Consider the following 6,059-nt stretch of genomic DNA (forward strand, 5'->3'; position numbering starts at 1 on the left):
ACACCAGATCCTCCAGATTTTTTTTTCTCAGGCAGTCTTTAAAATTATAGGCCTAACATTACAGTAATATACTTCAAACGGAGTGCGTGCAGCATGAGTAATCAAACTATTTTAATTTAAATAGAAAATTGGAACGAATATAGAAACACATTTCTATCTCAATATGACGTCTTTAATGTAATAAGTCTATAACGCGATCTGTCATACTCATAAACTGGCACACTTATGTTGATAAGACTGGATTAGCAAAAAAAAAATTATAATTCTCTCAGCTTAATATAACTATGACTTAGAGCTGAACCTTTAAACAACAATATAAACTATTAAAATAACTCCATATCTTATTGAGTCGTACACAAAGCGCAGAACAAAAAACTCAGCAGTGCACAGTGTCAGGTTTTTCAGCAAAAGGCAAAACTGAAACAACCAACGGTCAAAAGAGTGATCATATTGACTCCATTCCTCACACATAAAACTAACTTATAAAGATAAATAGTGATGCAAAGACTCCAACAAACTTGCACAGAAGTTGTAAAAACAGAACTTAATTTCCTTGCAAAACAACACGAGCCACGGAAGCATATGTCGTCAGCAGCATTAATATTCATAGTGACGTCAGGTGCTCAGGTGTGCGGAACCCATGTTGGTAATAGATGATTACTGGTAGAGCAGTCAAGGTCCAATCAAGTATTACAGATTTGAAGCACCCACAGCAGCTGTTCTACAGCAACTGCAAGAGCTGATCTTCACCCAGCCATGTGTCACCACAGGTCACCTGACTGGGGCTCCACACCTTCCAATCATGTGGTTTTCCTCGGGGTTATGACCTTCCTGACCCGGAATAAAAGATGATAGTGTTGTGGCTGCCGGCAGCATCATGCCAGTTAGTGCACTCACTTGGGTAAGCACTATATACAGAGAAAATGACTGAAATATTTATGACAGGGAAATGGGATGTTGTTTTCTTAGGCTGGGATTGACTTGCTTGTGGATGCGCTTTGTGGAAAGAAATATGGACACACTCGTATCTCATGTTCTGAGCTTACGTGAAATGTATGAGGAAAATGCCACGGGGACATATAGAAATGTCTAACATGTAAAACTATCATTTAGTGAGTCTCTCTGTAAATGGCGTTAATGCTGGCAGCTGTTTCTTATTTTATTTTTTACCAAACATCAGGAAATTACATCTTATGCTGGAAACAACACTTCTAAAACACAAGGGCTTGCGTAACGTCTTGAATTGCGGTAATTGTACCTGAGGGTCACACAGGTGTCGTCCTCAAAGGGTGGAGGCGGAATTGGATTCAGCTGCTGTGGAAATGAAATAAAAAAAAAAAAATTAGATTTCATTTAATTATTTATTCATGTCAGCAATGCAATATAGAGCCACCTGGGGTGTTTGTGTGTTTGCGTGTGCGAGAGGGGGTTTTCAGGTGATTATTACCTTTGAGAGTTTGACTCATTTGCATTGAGGAGAATTTATATGACCCCCTGAAATGAAAATTATGCACAAACACGTTGGCCTCTGCAGGAAGAGGAGAGAGAAAGACAAAGAAAACTGATAAGGAGAAGGAGGACTTCTCTGTAGAAGGTGCCCATGGGATGAGAGGAGGCGGCATGAGCAGGAAATGTATATCTTGGATTGTATGCGTCTATGGAAGAGGAAGGAAGCTAGGCAGAGGTGTGTGTAGTCCCTACAGGGATGATGGTGAGCTTAATAACTTCCACAATCGCATAGAAGCAATGTTTATCAGTCTTTTCCAAACGACATGAATCCTGAGCTGGAAGATAAAACATTTTTTTCATTTTTTATAGCAAAAAGTTGCCAACATTGGTCAGAACTCTGGTATTTCTTCCACTGCAGAGAGCAGATTTACAGTGCAAAGCGCCTGTGGGGAACAGAAAATAAACAAACCACTTGAAATGTACTGGGATTTACTGTATTAGGGAGTAGGCCTAGCAAAAAAAGAAAAAAAAAATCAGTTAAATGTTAACCTACTTGTACCCGAGCTGCGGCGTGTTCTTTGTTAGTGTATTCCCAGGCTCTTAGCTCCGTAGCGGCAGAAGTCTCGATGAAACAGGGTCCCATCACTTTTGATGTTAGCTCAGTACGTGCGTGTGTAACTACTTAACACTTGACAACCACTGTGTAGCCGAGGAAAAACTCCAGTGTGCCATAAGCTACTTATTTAGCATCCTATCGCTTCTGGAGAAGATGAACTGCTCTGGAATGTGGTGAACAGAGACTATAAAACCATCTTTGGCTTTATATGACTATAGGAGTAGTCTATATCTGTATTTATGGTATATTTTGAAGGAAACCCTCGCAGCCCAGGATGGCTTTTTCAAACCTCTGATTGATTTGCATAAGTACTCACCATGCGATGGGCTTCCCAACATATTTAATCTGTACGGACCTGCATCGAGTGCATATTAATGCTGATATAAGCCTACACCTTATCAAATGTCTTCACAAAGACTGCACTAAAAAGCCGACAAGTCCCCCATTTTTACTGTCCACCGTGGTATTATTAACACTCTCTGGCAGAGTTGTAGCTTCAGTGCTTGATATCACTCAGCTTTGTTTGGCTGACCAACGTTCCTTTCTTCCAGGGTGAAAGGGACAACAATGGAGAGGTGCTATTGCAGTGCGGCATGTGCCCGGCTCCCCTCTCCCTCCTCATTGTTCTTCAATTACCGAGCAAGCACACGGAGTGGATCCAGCGTTATTTATGGGCCCTTGCTACGACAACGCACATATAATTACCTCTCAAAAGCTGTAATTGTGCTCATTTCTCATGTCCGGCACAGACATCCCCTCCCATGCCCTCTCACCGTCTCCATGGAGATTGAGAGCCAATTGCCACTGAAGGACATCACAGGTCATAGGTTGTACATTGGACTGGAGTATGTGTTAGTGTTGGACAGTGGAATCTAGATGGAGCTGCTTGAACATGCATTGCTGTAAAAAACAGAGTAACGCTAGTGAACGTGTTTGATGAAAAAGTAACTGAAGTGCCATCTTCTGTGGAAGGAGTTGTTTAAAGGCTTTTTTTCAGTTTTACCTTGGACCAAGTGAAAATGTATGCAGCGTCATCCTCGTGCTTCGCTATGTGACTCCTGGGCTTTTGGATGCGAGGCTGATTGACTAATGATTGAAGTGACTGCTGAGTCCGTCACCAGCATCCCCGCAATACAGAGTGACAGTTTGTATGTGTTTGATCAATGGTGCATAGCTTGGGGACAGAGTGGGAGCAGGGGCTGTGGCAACTCTCAAACCTCTTTGTCAATCAAACGGCCCACGAACGGCACCCCATGAAATCCATTAAAACCAATTTAGCCAGAACTGCACAGCTCAGAGCTCCATGAACACTGAACCCATGGTGAATTAATGATGGATTTTCAAAACTTTGGTGGTTTCAGTTGATTGCTGAGTATTATTTCCAAGACCTGGTGTGTCCACATTATTATGTGGCTGTCAGCAAGATATCATTCATCATAGATTCTATACAGTATGGTATTACATACTGTGTGTGTGTGTGTGTGTGTGTGTGTGTGTGTGTGTGTGTGTGTGTGTGTGTGTGTGTGTGTGTGTGTCCTTACGAAATAATGCTGTTGGAGGTAAGAAAATGGACTTATTGTTGACCCCCTTTTCTTTTCTCTGACCAACCGCTGGATCCCTTGTATAAGTTCCTTTCCAACAAAAACTGAGAAACTTAAACATGTCAGAAGTCTATTCATTCACCTTTGAAGTCTGAAATTGCTGATGTGTCAAATTACACATGTAGAAATGCAGGCCATTCAAAAATAGAATAGAATAAAAGCATGGAAAACGCACACAAAATTAAAATGGAAGGTTATGGGTATGGGTTATTGGGTCTGCGCTTCTATGGCTCTTTCCTACCTTAGTGGTACTCAAAGGGCTTTACGGTGTCATTCACCATTCACACTTACACTCACACACCCATAGCAGTAAAGCTGCCATGCAAGGAAGTGGCCTGCCACTGGGAGCAACTTGCCAACCCTGGGATTAGAGAACAATTCCACTCACCCACTTTCATGGCTGCCCAAGCTCCTCTGTTAGTGCGTCTGTCAGCTGTTTAGTAATGGTCAGATTCCATTTAAAGTTCTACAACATTTAAAAACAAGGATATGAGAGCACTGAGCGTGGATGAACACAACAAAGTTACAGGCCCGACAGCTGAACATTGAGGTGAAACCCCTGGTAATGCTCAGCGTACCTGAGGACAGCATAGCATTCAGCTGATAATCCTCTGGCGGTTCAGGACTGTGGGTAGCCCCTCTCATGCTGTCAGATTGCTTTCACATTGTCATTTTCTTCATTGTTATTGTGATGGGATCACAGGCGCCACAACACCCACACCCATCATCACACTCGGTGAGTTTGATCTCAACAGCGCAACTTTGAATTTTTGGGGCTGGGATCGTGTCGACTCATGTTGTGATGACAACAAAAAGTCACAAGGAAAATACTAGTTTTTTAGCTGTTTTAGCTGAGAATACATGTTATGATGAGGAAGTGTAGGGTTTGCCTCCAGACAAAACTACCACTGGGGCACGTAGGAAAGGTTAGCTGAGGGTGTGTGAATGAGTAGAGCTGTGGCACTTTTTTTGCCACACATTAAAAGCGTACATACTGTATACTACATGCTACATGCATTCTGCCTTTTCACACTACATGCACACCCACATGCATGAGTGTCACAGCTCCAAAGCACTGATGCATGTGGATTAGCTACCAAGCTTCAGCAATGTGTGTGACTATGCAATGTCTCTCTGTCCTCCCCTGACCTCTGGCTATTCCACCGTCATGCTGCACACTCTCTCTCTCTCTCTCTCTCTCTCTTTCTTTCTCCCTCTCCTCGCTGCGCGCTCGCTCACATCAGACATGTCATCTGCCGCAGAGCGCTCGGACACACTCATGGGAACTGCCTGACCCAGATCTGTCTTCTCCCCTGTCCAGTTGGCTAGACACACACACACACACACACACTCAGATGCACTTGACATTTGGGTCACTGACAAGACATCAGGTGAGGACAGAGGAACCCAGGTGACAAGGAGAAGCAGTGAACCTTTGCTGTGATATTGCCCCCGTGAGCTCTCTCTCTCTCTCTCTCTCTCTCTCACACACACACACACACACACACTTATCTTCACGCTGTGTTTGCCTGTCAAGCGAGCAAGAATAGCGGCACTCGTTTCTCGGCTCTGAAAGCCAGTGAAGGCCTCACTATTCAGACGGTGGCCTTCCACGGCTCTGGGCGCAGACAAATGTTTTTCTTTCCCGCTTCATATAAGCAGCCCTCAGCACAGCCACAGAAAATCCCAAGAAATCGTGACCACAGGAAGACACTGAGTGGTAGAGGAAGCCCTTGATGTCATAATTTCAGCCACCACTTTATCAGTTCTGATAATAAACCATTGATGAAATCTGAAAGCACTGCATCAATGGGAATCAAATGATCAACTAAAGTTTAGCCCAATTAACATTCTAAATACAATGTTACTAATGATTCCCATTTAAGGTAATGGCAGTTGCATGGTATAGCTATAAGTATTAAGTCAGACATCATTCAACTTTACTAACTGAAACCAAAAAAAAGCCCTGATACACTGGATGTGCGCTACCTGCCAGCAGACTAACCAGCAACTAACTGGTGAATATGTCAGTCTTTCTGAAATAAAAGCCCACAAACAGCACCCCATGAAATCCATTAAAATCAATTACACACAGCTCAGAGCTCCATGAACGTCCAACCCATGGCGAATTAATGATGGATTTTCAAAACTTTGTCGGTCTGAGTTGATTGCTGAGTATTGTTTCCAGGGCCTGGTGTGTCATTCATTATTATGTGGTGAAAAGGGGCTCTCAGCGAGGGATAGTTCAGAATAATTCAGGTTCTGTCCACTGTTACATGATATTTACAGACACACTTTAAAATGTTTTGGTCGATAAAAATAATTTTTCCGTTTCTGCAGAATTGGCTCAAAACAACAATTAAAAGCAGTTAATCTGGTCTACATATGTGTTG

Source organism: Mugil cephalus, chromosome 17 (genome assembly GCF_022458985.1).
Source record: "Mugil cephalus isolate CIBA_MC_2020 chromosome 17, CIBA_Mcephalus_1.1, whole genome shotgun sequence".
Taxonomy (NCBI): Eukaryota; Metazoa; Chordata; class Actinopteri; order Mugiliformes; family Mugilidae; genus Mugil; species Mugil cephalus.